The sequence below is a fragment of the Petaurus breviceps genome, unplaced genomic scaffold (assembly GCF_028583685.1).
Source record: "Petaurus breviceps papuanus isolate PSGF00001 unplaced genomic scaffold, PetGlider_PUasm1.0 90654, whole genome shotgun sequence".
In the NCBI taxonomy this organism is placed as follows: domain Eukaryota; kingdom Metazoa; phylum Chordata; class Mammalia; order Diprotodontia; family Petauridae; genus Petaurus; species Petaurus breviceps.
The window spans coordinates 2,493,514-2,508,717 of record NW_027187301.1 but is presented as its reverse complement, the minus strand read 5'-3'; the positions used below and the strand labels follow the sequence as shown (position 1 = coordinate 2,508,717).

Here is a 15,204-nt window from a genome sequence, read left to right as displayed (position 1 = left end):
ATCTGTGTTCTCAACACAGATATATAGACACACACACACACACACACACACACACACACACACACACTCACACTGTACTGTATATCTTGTATCAGTGTCAATAAAAATTAAAGTGAATAAAATTAAATATAAAATGATTTTTATTAAATTATTAAAATTATTGCTTATTATTAAATGTAAAAATACTGCAGGCCTTCCTTCTAGAGTTTGTGGTTTATTGGCTTAGCCATTTGAAAATATACGATGCCTCCATGCTGTGATGAAACATCAAAGTAGAGATTTAGTGTGAGGATCACTTTAATATTTCAGTTTTAACATGATTTTTCTTTTCACATGCAGTGCATTCACACACACATACACCCATATACACATATCTACACACACATATTCATATGTCTACATTATATATATTGAGTCTGAGATTTTACGGGTATGAATACTTTTTCCAAATGCATAGGGATTCTCATCAATGCTTTCCCATAAGTCCTCCACAAAAGATCAGCCCAACATGCTTCCTCTTAATCCTTTCCTATTTGCTATTACCACTGTCATACTCAGGCCAACTATCAATTTCCCTTTATTCTCATTCTATGAAGTTCAATTTTCTTTTTCAATCATATACATTTTTGACCAAGGTTCCTCCCACCCCAGGCTATGACTCTCCTATGGGTGTGGTCTCATCCTATTAGAATATGAAGTTCCTTGTGGGCCAGAAATGTATGGTTTTGTGTTCGTATCCCTAGCACTTTGTCTAGAATTTAGCACTGAGGATGCATTAAATAAATTCTTTTTTACTGATTCATGTGATAGAAGATCAGATGTAGTATGTATGTAATAGTTACTTTTTTTCACCACCTAGACTGTGGATAACAATGTTAGAGTTTGAGGGAGAAGGGAGATATTCCCCAAACGTCTATCCTAAGGCCTCTTCTTTCTTGACACTCCCTTGATGATCTCATCTCTTCTCATGGATTTATTTATGATTTCTCTGCTGGTATAAGTAGTGCATCTTCAATTATAATTTCCCTCTTCGTTCCAACTCAAATGGGTGTGCAATCATCCTCTCAGATTTAACATGAACCAAACTGACGGCACCATCCCTGCTTCCTCCACCCTATCCCTCCCCTCCTTCCACCTCACCTATTTTTCCTTCCTCACCAGATTTCCTTCCAATTTGCCAGACTTGAACCCTTGAAGTCATCTTCTGTCTCAATCCCTGCATTCCATCAATTGATTGCCTACTCCTGTTGATTCTACAATACCTCTCAAATACATGGCTGTTCCATCACCTTAATTTCCTTTGTTGTTCAGTCCTTTCATTCATCCCAAGAGTCCCAGACTCTTCATGACCCCATTTGAGGTTTTCTTGGCAAAGATACTAGAGGGGTTTGCCATTTTCTTCTCCAGCTCATTTTACAGATGAGGAAACTGAGGCAAACAGGGTTAAGTGACTTGTCCAAGGTAACATAACTAGTAAGTATCTGAGACTGGATTTGAACCCAGGCCTTCCTGACCCCAAGCCTGGGCACTCTACCCACAGCACCACCTAGCTGCCTGGCATTTCTTATCTTCCTTCAAAAGTGAGCTCAGGTACCATCTTCTCCATGAAGCCTCTGATTCTCCTAAGAGGGTCCTAAGACTTTGTCTGAAATCTGTCCTATGTATCACATTCTATTTTATATTATATTTATCTGTATACGTTTCATGTCTCCCAACCTCACCCCCCAGTAGGCTGACTATAAGGTTCTTGAAAGCAGGGTTTGTGGTATTTTTCGTATTTGTATCCCAGATACCTAGTATAGTGCCTTTTACTTATCATGTATTTAATAAGTGTTTGTTGAATTGGATTAGATGGAATTGAAGGGAAAAAATCACCCTCTGGGGAAATCTCTGATCCCAAATAGCCAGGCACAAATAAAAGGTCTCAGGGATGCTGAATTCCAAGGTCTAACCTATCCTGAATGAGGAAAAGGAAGGAAAAATTTTCCCCTTAAAATCCTAGAGAAACATCTCCTGCCTTAACAAGAGGGACAATGGTCTATATATGCAATATGAGACACACATTTTTTAATATGATCGATGGGCTCATTTGTTTTGTTTGACTTCATTTTTGTTACAAGGGCTTTGTTTTTCTTTTTTCCCAAATTGGGGTGGGAAAAGGAGTTGGAAGGGGGAGAAAGTAAATGCTTGTTAATTGAAAAAATATATAATTTTTAAAATCCTAGAGAAAGGATTGAGTTGGATAATTGTTAGGGGTTAGTGAAAAGGGTATCCAGATTTTTCTTCTTTTTTATTATTAATTTAACATGCATTAACATATATTTCAAAAAAGAACAGAAAATAAGCTCTCCATATGAAACCATGAACTTCTGTTTTGGGCAGGTTTTTTTTTAAGTACACGTGAAATTTAGTATGATAATAGCAAAACTGCCCTGCTTGTCTATTTCCTTTGGAACTTCCTTTTGTTCTTCTCTGTGTTTTTATTTTTAATCATTTTCCTTGATTCTTGGTGCTTTTTTTTTAATTGCTATGACAATCCACCAGCTTTCCTGACCCTCTTCCCCAAAATAGAAGCCTTTCCTTATAACAGATAAGTACAGTGACTAAAGCAAATTCAGATGTTGGCTATTACTGAAAACCTATGTCTCATTCTTCACTAAGGTGTTTATTTTTCTTTAAATATTGCTTTCGGCGACATTCGACAAATATCTACCTACTTTCCAAAGTCATTAAGTGTTTTATAAACCTTAAAGCACTTTATGAACCCCATGCCTGGAACTCTCCCCTTCCTTGCCTCCACCTGCTCTCCCTGGCATCTGTCAAGTCTCAGCTAAAATCCCACCTGCTACGGAAAAGCTTTCCTGAATCCCCTTAATGCCAATGCCTTCAGCCTCTACTGATTACCCCCAGTTTGTCCTGTCTATATCTCGTTCGTGCACAGTCATTTTCATGTTGTCTCCCCCATTAGACTGGAAGCTTCTTGAGAGTAGGGACTGTCTTTTGCCTTTCTTTCCTTTTTCTTTCTACACCAGCATGAGCACAATGCCTTATGCATAGTAGGTGCTTAATAAATACTAGCTGATGAAAGCCTTTTAAAAATATGACTATTGTTTATTACTATGTGCAATGCACTGTATGGAGCCATGGGTGAGATAATAAAGACAAAACTAGACAAGAGATGGCTCTCTCCTTAAGTAATTTATAGTTTAACTCAGGGGTTTTTAACCAAAGGTCTGTGAATTGTTATTTTAAAAAATTGATGTCCTTTGTAATGCTATGTATATTATTTTATACATTTGAAAACATTCTTCTGAGAAGGAGTCTGTAGGCTTCCCTAGACTGCTGCGAGGTCCATGACTCAAATAAATGTTAAGAACCCTGATCTAATAGATAGTCCTCAGTATCCAGAACACAGAAAAGCAGCTTCTGAAGGAAAAAGATAAAGCCCTTGTCTTTCAAGTAACAGCAAATATCAGCAAGGGAGTGGAGCCCAGTTTTCAGGGGCTTTATGTAGGGATGAAAGAAGACGAATAGAAGAACATATATAAGTAAAGACAGATACAAAAGACATTAGTACTGGGGGCTGCTGGGACTGCTGGGGTGAAAACTAGTGGTCACTGTGTCTCATACTTTGGGAAACATATAGCAAAACAGGGCCATTTTTTTTTTTACATCTGATACCAGTTTGTTATAAAAATGATCCTTCCCTAGCCATAATAGCAAGTTTTCTGTCAGATCTAAATTGACTGAGAGCCTCTTTGACTAATTTCTGGTGGTTCAGAGTACCAAAGAAATAGCCAGGGAGTAAGAAACTGACTCAGAAGGGTTAGGGAGAGAACTCAAGAATGTGCCTACATATGCATATTCTGTGTCCTTCATTCCCCTCTGCCCTATTTTTCTTCTTTCCCCTTCTTATACTCTCCCTATCCCTTCTTCACTCTATTTTACTCTCCCAGTGCCAAGACAAAAGCTTCAGAGCAGAGAAGCATGGGTCATGATTACATAGCAGATTACCCACTGCAAATTCTTTTTCAGATTTTGCAGGGTTTTCTTCCCCTCCTAGTACTTCAAACCATTTACTGAGCCTTAACTCTTTAGAGCCAAAACTGGAGGGGAACACAGGAAACAGGTCTCTGGTACTTACTCATTGTGTGACTCCTCTGACCCTCACTTTTCTCATCTATAAAATGGTGGTGATATTGCTTGATCTACCTACTTCATATGGTTGTTATGACGAAAGTGCTATGTAAAATGTAAAGCCCAATGTGAAGTAGTCTGCAAAATGGAACATAAATGCCCAAGAGAGGCCCAAAATGACATGCCAGTTCTAAGAAGAGACCATTTGCCATTGTGGGTTGTAATCAGAAGGAAAGTTTCAAAGTAGATCTCATTTGAGTTGTGTTTGCATTGGATTATTTTAACTCACAAATACAGGGAACAAAGAACATTTCAGGTATAAAAAAAAAGAATGTACAAAAGCATGAGAGCGTCAGTACAGCCCAGTGAGTGAAGAACTGGCCTTGAAACTAGAAAAACATAAATTCTAGGCCCACCTCTGACAGATACTGGCTGTGTGACCCTAGGAAAATCACTTAATCTCTTATTCTAGGCAACTCTCTAAGACCACCATTTGCAGACAAGGTACCAGACTGCATTGGCAAAGAGAGTTTCCTCATCTAGGAGCTCCCTATGCCAGTGAAATCATAGTTCTAGTTCCTATCTCTATGAATAAAATCATGGTAGACTGACATATAACCTGGTTCAATGGGAGCGTAGAAGTGTAGATTGGTAGCTGATAATAAAGATCCTTGAATGCTAGACTAAGGAATTTGAATTTTATTCAGTAGGATGATAGGGAGCTATGGAAGACATATGAGTAGAAAAGCAATATGACCAGATAACTCTATATAAAGTTGCATATGCTCTAGATACCTGAGGACAATGTCAGTGCCCTATGTAGAATAAAGTTTGTAACATGAAGGAATGTTCTGGAGAATGGAGACTACTGTAATCTGTATGCTATTTTTCAGAGACCCATGTTGGAGACTCCCAAATGAGAGGAGGAATTTGTTTGTTTTTTTTAAATTCATTTTCATTCTTTTCATTTTCCAGCCAATGCCTCTCATTTAGTTGCATGTTTGCATTTTGTGATTAATGTCTCTATGACTACTCGAGTTGCTTCTGGTTACTTTTGTACTCTTAGGGGATTCGATAGGTCATGGTGTATGGTGTGTTGTATGTGATACAGATGGGAGAGCAGCTAGAAGTGTAGGAGGCAAAGAAAAGAGAGGGCAAGACATTGGTAGGAAGTAGTATTTCTTCCTCTGGCTTGGGTGGCTGTGATTGAGGCACTTTGCTGTGCACAGTCCAAGAAGATTGTATTTTGTATGGCTCTCTGAGCATTATAATGGGTGTTGCTTTGATCCTGGGATAGTGCCATCAGAATGTTTGCTCATCTTCTGCCTTGCAGGCAGCTCCGCCCATTCCTTTATTTTGGAAAGAAAGCCGGTTTGGTGACTGGCTCAGCTTGGACCTTGTAAAGTTCATGCCAAACCCAAGATTGGAGCCATGCAGTGCTGTTCTTATTCTTCTCTGGGAGGAAAACCCAACCAAATTGGGAAAATACGTTCCACTGCGTTCAAGCAGCATGTATTCCATTATCATTACACGCCGGGCGTTGTTTTGAGGGTACAAAGACCAGAAGTAAAATAGCTGAAGAATCTTTTATTTGACAAAAATCTGAGCTTTCTGTCTACCTCATCTGATCAGAATCTCACAACTCTATGAAGTAGATGTCACAAATATCATTATCCCCATTGTGTAGATGAAGAAATGCAGGCACAGAATAGTTATGTGACTTGCCTATGGTCAAACAGCTTATAGAGGATTTGATACCATTTCTTACTAACTCTATATCCATCAGTCCATTCACTGTGTTGCTTCCAATTCAGGAAGCTAGTGCTTAAAAGTGTGTAGGTGTACTATGTGAGATAGAAATATTGGAACAAAAGTTGATCCATAATTTTAAAAAAATATTGGGCTTGGGCAGCTAGGTGGTGCAATGAATAGAGCACCAGCCCTGGAGTCAGGAGGATCTGAGTTCAAATCTGACCTCAGACACTTAACAAAAAAACTAGCCATATGACCTTGGGTAAATCACTTAACCCTAATTGCCCTCCTAAAAACAATGTGTGTGTGTATATATGTGTGTGTGTGTATTTTGGGCTCAGCAACAATGTGCTAACTCAATGTGTTTATAGAATCTGGCAGTATGGGGAGGCTAGGTGGTGCAGTGAATAAAGTGCTGGCCCTGGAGTCAGGAGGACCCGAGTTCGGTTCCGGCCTCAGACACTTAACACACACTAAAAACTAGCCATGTAACCTTGGTCAAGTTACTTAACCCCAATTGCCCTCTAAAAGGCAAAAAAAAAAAATCTGGCAAGGCATAGTTCACAGGTTATTCCTCTCCCCTTCTCCACAGTAGGTTTTAGTCCTTGAAAATGTTCCATGACTTTTTGGTGATTTCCCTTTGTGCAAGTAGCTAGTCCACTGATGTAGGAAAGCAACAAATTAGAGGAACCTATAATATGTTATAAGGCCAAATGAATTTCATAGCCAAGAAAATTGTGACTGAGGGACCTTGTGGGTAATGAAGATACAGAGATATGGAGATATGAAGCCAGGAGCAAAGAGAGAAACTAATACATTCAGGGTCAAGGTGATGGGAAAAGCAGAGAGAAATGAGAACAAAGCCTGCTTATACATCACTGTCATGAGAAAGGAGGAGGCTGGCTTGTGATGTGTATGTTACAGTTTAGACCAGGAATACAAGCAGCTTCTAGCTTTTGATTTTTGCTTCCTTGGATGGAATGAAGGACGAAGAGGTCTATTTTGCTGTTGCAAACCCATTGTACCATGTACTGATGAGTAGTCCTGCTCAATTTAAGCTGTTTATTCTGGATATGTGAAGGACTTTTAATGCAGAAACTCTGAGGCTTGGTTACTGCACTTCTGCATGAGTTAAACTTGGGGTTCCTCTTTAATGGTGTTTTGTGGGTTCTTTCAAGCTGTATTTTGCCCCTATTGTACTCCAATATATCTTGGGGGTGAGGGAGAAATCATGCAAATGCGGTGAGAAGATATTGTTGGTCTCTGTTGAAGATGCTCAAAACCTACTGGAATTGAGGGCAAATGGGATGGAAGCGATTTTTTATTGGAAATTATTAAAGGACCATTCCTGCTTTGGGATTATATGAAAACCTGTCTGTTAGCAAAAGGGGATTCTTAAAGAACAACAATACTTGTAAAGAGTCAGCTTGCAATATCTTAAATCCCCTTGCCTTTGTGATCTTGAGTGTTATTTTATCCAGGTTTCCTCACTTGTAAAATAAGAATATGGATATAGATGACCTCTAAGGTCTAAGTTCCAAAAATGATTTAGTGACCCATCCATTCCATGCCCAGGGGGGTAGATTCACCTTTTATTCCAGCCCAGGATTTTAACTCTGCATGTGTCTTCATGGTTAAGTATATTTCCATTTATGTAGCACATTGTTAGATTCCATTTTCTAATTCATTCAGCAACTCTATTCTGTTTTATAGGCAAGTTTAGCCCACTAACATTCAAGGTTAAAATTATCAAGTTTGTTTTTACCTCTGTTTTCATACTTTGTAACTTTTACAAAATCATCACTAGGCTCCTTGGACTTGTTTTGCTTGAAACTATGCTTCACCTTCATTTGCCATTATATTTGGATATCCCACACATCCTCCCTACCTAGCCCAAACCAGGATTTCTTGATTCTGCTTTTACTATTATTGCTATTATTATTATTTTAGCTATTTCCTTTAGAAGCCCAGAGAAGAGTATGATTTAGGACTTTAACCATCTCCTCACCATTTTTATTTGTGGTGAGGAGATATTGATACACTTTTTCTCCTTCTCACTTCTCCTCTACCTGATATCTCTTTAAGCATTTCTCTCTTTAGTCTCTCTATGATCCTCAGGAAAGGCAGAACTTTTAAAAGACTTTGTCTCTTTCATTAAGCAGATAAACACAGATTTATCATTTGTTCTACCTGGATTTAATTATCTTTATTAAATTTCTTTTGTTTGATGAATTTGCATATTAGTCGCCCTGTTCTCCTCTGGTTTCACCACTAGTACAATTTTAATCCATCTCTTTTCATGAATTATTTTGCTGAGTTTGCTTTCCCACCACTTCTCAAACAAAGGTCTTAAGACTATAGATTCATGACTCTATGGGACCTGAGAAGCTTTTGAGTCCAGCCCCCTCATTTTACAGGAGAGGAAAGTCAGCCTCAGAAAGGTTGTGACTTTGCTCAAGGACATACAGCTAATAAAAGTCTGAGGCAGAATTTAAACTCAGGTCAACCAACTCCTAATCCAGTGTTCCTTTCCACTGTACCATGCTGATAAATAGTCCTGCTCAATTCAGACTTTTTTTCCCCTTGATATATGATTAATGCTGAAGTTCTAGAACTTGGTTATTGCATTTGTCAGTGAGTTAAACTTGGGGTTCCTCTTTGATGATATTTTATACATTCTGTTGAATTACACTTTGCCTTCTTTCAATTATGTGGGCAATATTCTTATATGATTTCCTGAAATATAGTATGAGGGTTTAACTGTTTTAACTTGTTAATTTTTTTAGCTTTATTTTCAAAATAATTTAGTTTTCAGAGACCTCAAATGTTCCTTCCTTTTTCTGTTTTAAATTTTTTTTCCTTATACTATTCTATATTTCTGTGTTCAAGATCTTTCAGTTGTTTTCCTTTTTAAAAAAATATTGATAACTTTTTCTTTTATGACACTGTAATTTCTGACCACACTCCCCCTCTTCTATCCAATGAACCATTTTTTTAATAAATTTTTTAAAAGCCAGTTTAGCAAAAGTAACCAATCTATCAACCAAGCCTGCCATTTATGGGAGTATATGTGCTATACTCCATATTCCTAATCCCTTACCTTTCCAATTGAAGGAGGGATTTACATTTTTTCATCTCTCCTCTGGCTGCTAATGTTCTGCCACATGCAGTTTCTTCTTCTTCTTCCTCTTCTTCCTCCTCTCCTTCCTCCTCTTTTTCCTCTTCTTCCTCTTCCTCTTCTTCTTTTGTTGGGGGTATTTTAAATTTCTTTTATATACTTTGTTTTCAAGATCCTGATGATTTCACCCTGTATCAGTTCATTTATGTCTCCTTATTCTTCTCAAAATCTTCATACTGATAGTTTCTGAAGGTGCAGTTATATTCAAACATATGAATGCAACCCAGTTTATCTAGCCTTTTCTCAACTCACTTGTACCTACCTTGTTTCCAATTCTTCACTCCCACAGAAAGTATTACAGTGAATTTGATGTGAGTGAGACCTCTCTAGATTTGATCTCTCCTTTCCAGCACGTGTTTTTGATCAGGTTGAGAGGTGGCTGAGATTTTCCAATATCCATTTTACAACATCCTTTTCTTTGGGTCTTGAAATTCTTATTCAAGAACTTTTAATTTCCCTCCTTTAAGTCTTCATTGAGCTTTTCAATTCTCTGAGATTATTTTCAATTTATCCTAAATATCACTTATTTTCATGTAGTTATTTACATGTTGTTTCTGCCTTTTTTGGTATCCCTAGTGCTTCTTAAACAGGGCCTGGCATTGATAGATACTTGTTGACATGACTTGACGTGATATTGTTCTCTTCTTATTTCTAACTGCAGTCACAATATCATCCCTCTCTTCTCATCTCATTTTTATCCTGTGACATTTATTCCTTATGTGGAAACCTTTTTGATTTAGCGGATTTTTTCAACCTCTGCCATTTTTTTCTGCAACACTGTCCTTGTGATGAATTTTTTTACCTTTCCTCTTCTTTTTCTTGTTGTTGCTTTATTTTATTTAGTGCTCAATATGTGGTAAGTGCGTAATAAGTGCTTGTTGACTGATAGGTTGGTGAATTTCTTGCCCTTTGAATGTGTTGATGGCTAGTTGGGCTTAGACATGACCACTTAACAGTCTGCTAGAAATCCCTAAGTGGGTTAAAGTGAGGTACTTAGGTGACAACAATAGGAAGGGGGGTGTTGGTGGTGGAATAGATTCATTCGAGGGAGAAGTGACAGGACTTTTTGACTGATTTATATGGAAGATGAGATTGAAAGAAAAATTCAAGATTTTTGTCATGTCTACTACCAATTTTGGACGTGGGACATTGGTTGAACACTGGTGCCAGTGATATAAAATAGGGAAGTCAGAGGAAAGAACAGTAGTTGGGAGGTAAAATAAGTTTGATTCTGAACATGTTCAGTTTGAAATGCTGGTGGGACATCCTAGTGGGTTTGTTGTTTAGAACAGCTTGAAATGAAGGCCTAGAGAGAGGTCAGAGCTGGAGATATACAGACTGGGAGTCATATGTGTCAAACGGATAGTTGGAGCTGTGGAAGCGAATGAGATTACTGATCTCTAGGAAGTTTTGCCTGCTTAAATTGACCCCACTGATTTTTATCCCACCTCCCTCGGGCACACATGGATGCTATTTGTGCAATACTTATTTCTACTTGTTACTCTATTGCTTTGTAAGTATTCTTAAATCTGTTTCCTAAGGGTGTCTTATCTCTCCATTAGACTGGGAAAAGTTTCAATTAAACATAATTCATGCCTCATATAATTGGCTACAGACTGCCAATGAGTGCTTGACAATTAGGCTGGGAACTGCCACAGGGCATGAGTGATATCTCCTTCCATCTCTGTATCTTTCCCCGAGTACTGAGCTCTGAACATAGTAGGTGGTCATTCATTGTTGTTTGGAGAGAGAGACAGAGACAGAGAGAGAGACAGAGAAAGACAGAGAGAGAGACAGAGAGATTTTTTTAAAAATCCCTTCTTGGAAAAACATCAACAGAGGATTCTATTTTGCCAGCACCACTTCCCAGAACACTAACCGATAAGATCGTCTTTTCTTTTTAATCCTGAGCCTGTAAATTAAGGATGCTCAGATTTCCAGAAGAAAGACCCTTTCTTTTTAGGAGAGTGGACTCAGAAGCAGCAGCCATTCCAAAAACAGAAGGACATACTGTTGTGGGAATATATATGTATGTATGTATGTATATATTTAGTCTGGCCCAGTCTAGGTCCATCTCTGAGCTTTTTTCTGCATCCCCAGCATAATGTTCAAACGATTTGTATTTTTCCGGGCCATACTTTGCCCTCTCTGGATGAATGTTTCAAGGTCCTCTGTTTGGTCCCTCTGGGCTCTTCTTGCCTGGGTCCCTCATGCTTCCTCTCTTTTCCACTTGCCTCCTCCTTCTAAGACAGGACCCCTCTGTGGCATATAGAAGCCAAATATTCATAGGATCATAGGTTTATCAATCAATAAGCATTTTTGTTTATTATTACTGCTTCCTCCTTATTCAAGAAAATAGCTGTCAGTTGGATGCTACCCAGCCCAGCCTTGTGAGAAGCATGTTCCATAGGTGAGGAGTTAAGAATTTTGGTTTCATCAGGAGTACATTCTTGGTTGGCCATACCACATAGAAGACCTGAGAAGTATTCCTAATCCTCACATCCTTCATTTTTTACTTTGCAATGCCTTAAAGACACATGGTCTCCTTTACTTGCCACCCCCTTAGCTCAGTCCTGACCCTGTACCATCTTGCTCATTTGCTAGAGGTCTGGGAAAAAGAGGTTGCCCCCAATCAATCAATCAGTCAATCAATAAACATTTATTAGGTTCCTACTGTGTGCCAAGCTAAGCCTAAATAATCCACTGGCAGAACCAAATACAGTAACCAATATTTAACCATATTTTGTTCCATGTGACCGTCTTGAGGGAAACTGGGTTAATTAAAAGGAACTGAAGGGTCTAATGCCTCTGATTTTATGATTCTGTGACTCAACCCCACAGAAAAGTTATTGAAAATAGTGGAATCTTTGTGTCCAAACTCAAATCTCTGAGAACAGGTTCATCCCTGGACATTCACTAGACATTTCCAACCTGCACTCCTATCTCCAGTCTATCTCTACTGGACATTTATAACCTGACCTCACCTCTCACTGCTGAGAAGTAACAGCATGGTATAATCAGTGGTGAACTAACCTTGCAGTCAGGAAAATCTGGGGTCAGGTTGTACTTCTTGTCTCTTCCTAGTCAACTAGTGTGACCACAGGCAAGTTACTTAACCCCTAGTGTTCCCAGAAAGTCTTCCAAGACTGCAAGTTTACAAGGAGTCGCTGATCTGCCTAAGTGCACACACCAGGACACCTTCTTGAAATCACAAGTCTAGACAAAAAAAATCCCCACCAGCACCTCATGCTCATTCAGTCCAAAGGACCCTCTGCCGAATTTCTCTTAATAGTGCTTACATTCTCTAAGTTACCTGGGCTTCAGTTTTCTAGTTTATCTGTTCCTTTATTTCTCCAGCCATATGTAATAAGTCAGTAGCATAAAAATAAAATACAAGTGGGACCACTAAACCATATATGAGTCCCTGCAGGTTACAGATTAACTTGGGAAACTACCTGCTGATGGTGTCTATGTTCTATTGTATTTTTATTTATTTTGTTAAATATTTTCCAATTGCATTTTAATCTGGGGCAGCTTGGTGGTACAGTGGATAGGGCGCTGGGCCTGGAGTCAGGGCTCAAATCTGGCTTCAGATCCTTATTAGCTGTGTGACCCTGGGCAAGTCACTTAACCCTGTATGCCTCAGTTTCCTTATCTGTAAAATGAACTGGAGGAGGAAATGTCAAACCACTCTAGTATATATCTTTACCAAGAAAACCCCAAATGGGATCACAAAGAGTCAGACGTGTCTGAACAACAACAAACAACTTGTTTGACACCTCTATAATATGCTGCTTTGTTCTATAATGTCTGTTACATTTCTTCACACTTTTTTTGCATTAGATTGTTGTCAACACCCATTATTTCCTGAGTCTTTCTACTGGGGCAATGAAAAGCTCACAGGATTTGGGGTTACAGTAGCTGGGTTTGAATCTTGCCTGATGGACCTCAGACAAACCTCTCTGGGCCTAAGGTTCTTAATCGGTAAAATAAGAGGGTTGAACTAAATTGTCTCAGGCTCCTTCCAGCTAGACATCCATGATCCTATGATCCTGCAACTGGGAAGCAGACAAGGACAAGGGAAATTTATGAAGTGGAAATTCTTTAGGGATATAGCATAACCCTGAGAGAAAAGACTTCTGCTAGATCTATGAGGGTGCACACTGATTTCATTCCTTCTTGGTTTTCCATCTATGGAGGGGAAATATTTGCCATGATCATGCAGAGCAGTGAAAAATCCTTTCTGCTTGGCTCTGAAAGGCATTATGTGGGTTTGAGATTTGGAGGTTGTTTTTTGGATTTTTTTGAAACAGCAGGTTTTGCTTTGATGATGGTGTTTGGCCCAGGCTGGTATTAAAATGGGCCTCCATTTACTGAGCACATAGTGACTAACATTTTATATTAGCTGTGGAGGGTCCACAAATGAAGGATGGTATGCAGATAATTAGCAATTGATGCAATCAACATAGAAATGTTAATGCATACAAATATGTGCTTCTCTTAGGTAAGCAGTGAGCTTAGATTAGGAGGAAGCAAATTAATAAGACATCCTAGCAAAAGGGCTTTTCTAAGGGAAGAGGAGGTATCTGGCTGATACCTATCTATCCAGTCGATAGTTTTTAGCCTCACCTGGTTGAGATGGACATTGGAAACATTGTGGTTCTCATACAACTAAAGCAAAGGAGACATAGGTTGGTATCTGAGTGGTGACTATTCACCCATTTAATGGAAGAGGAGTCTGGGTAAGAGCTTCTGATAATGTGAGGTCCTTACTGTTCCCCAAACCCAGAAATGAGAGCTGTGCTACATGTTTGGCATTTCCCTGAAGCTTGGGACTCTGGCTAAGACAGAGAGACTGGAACAGAGAGTGCTTTGGGGAGGCAAAAAAAAAAAAAACATTTTGTCCTTACAGTATTTTCAGTCTGAGCTGAGACAGGAAATTCCACAAATCTCCTGAGGCAGCTGGCTTCCCTAGCCACTCAGGCCCAATCAATCAAGGAAATTAGGTTTATTAATTACAATATGTGAGCCTTCACAGCCACACTATTAGGGTTCCTGCATCAGACTTGGCCTTCCCCTTAGGGCAACAAGGCAAGAACCTGGAAGAAGGGAGAAGCACAGTCGGCCTCTGGAGGCTTTACTTAGTGGCCTGGAGTGCTGGGGATAGAACCCCATTCATTCTGCGAATGGCATCCCAACCTCTGCAACATCCTTGTTATATCAAGCCCTCTGGAACCATTTCTTTTTAAGTGACTAGGGAAAATAGCTGGAGGAAATTGTCCTCTGGTCAAATCTTCATCTTGTGCTTATGTAGTACATAACCTTGGCTGTTTTACTAGGAGACCCCAATTACAGAAGTTTAATTCAGTTTTTGCATTTGGATCTTGACCTTTAACGTACAGACTTGAATTTCTATAAAGCAACATGTAAATTTATGGAAATCTATGCCTAAGTCCTGGGAGTTACTAATGAATTTCTAATCACTGAGGTATAGAATAGCTTAAGGCCCACAAGATTGGGTTTCTAGGTGGACAGAATGATAGGGCAGATGCTATGAGATCTAGTCCTAACCTCACTGCTAATATTTCTGGCAATGTCGTTGCCTCCTACACCATCCCTACCCCCAGGACAAAAAATACCTTCTTTGGGGGTGGCTAGGTAGCTCAGTGAATAGAGTGCCGGCCCTGGAGTCAGGACAACCTGAGTTCAAATATGACCTCGGACACTTAACACAAAACTAGCCATGTGACCTTAGACAAGTCACTTAACCCCAATTGCCCTGACTTCCCCCCTGCAAAAAAAAACGAACAAAACCTTCTTTGCACAGAGTGATGCATAAGCTGACTGTCCCTTTAACACAAAAAGAAAATTGTATATGTGTTACTCTATCCAACAGTGAACTTTGCTGTGTTCATTTATTGCTTTGCCTCAGTTTCTTCAGTTTAAAAGAGACCGATTCAGAAGAACAATTGCCTTGAACTTGAGACAGAGTAAAACGGTGGCTCTCACAACCAGAGAGCCATTTGAGAAGTTGCAATAGTGACCAAAAGTGTAGCTGTTTGCCCTGGCCTCTGAAACCCTGAAACCATCTGAAGAGATTGAGTGACACCATTCTTCCCCTTAAAGCTCTCCAGAGG

At 39.2% G+C, this 15,204-nt stretch overlaps 1 protein-coding gene across 6 annotated transcripts in view; it reads left to right on the top strand.

The window, feature by feature from the left end:
* Positions 1 to 15,204, top strand: part of MYLK (myosin light chain kinase) — a 449,378-nt gene that overhangs the window by 281,767 nt on the left and 152,407 nt on the right. The window lies entirely within an intron of this gene.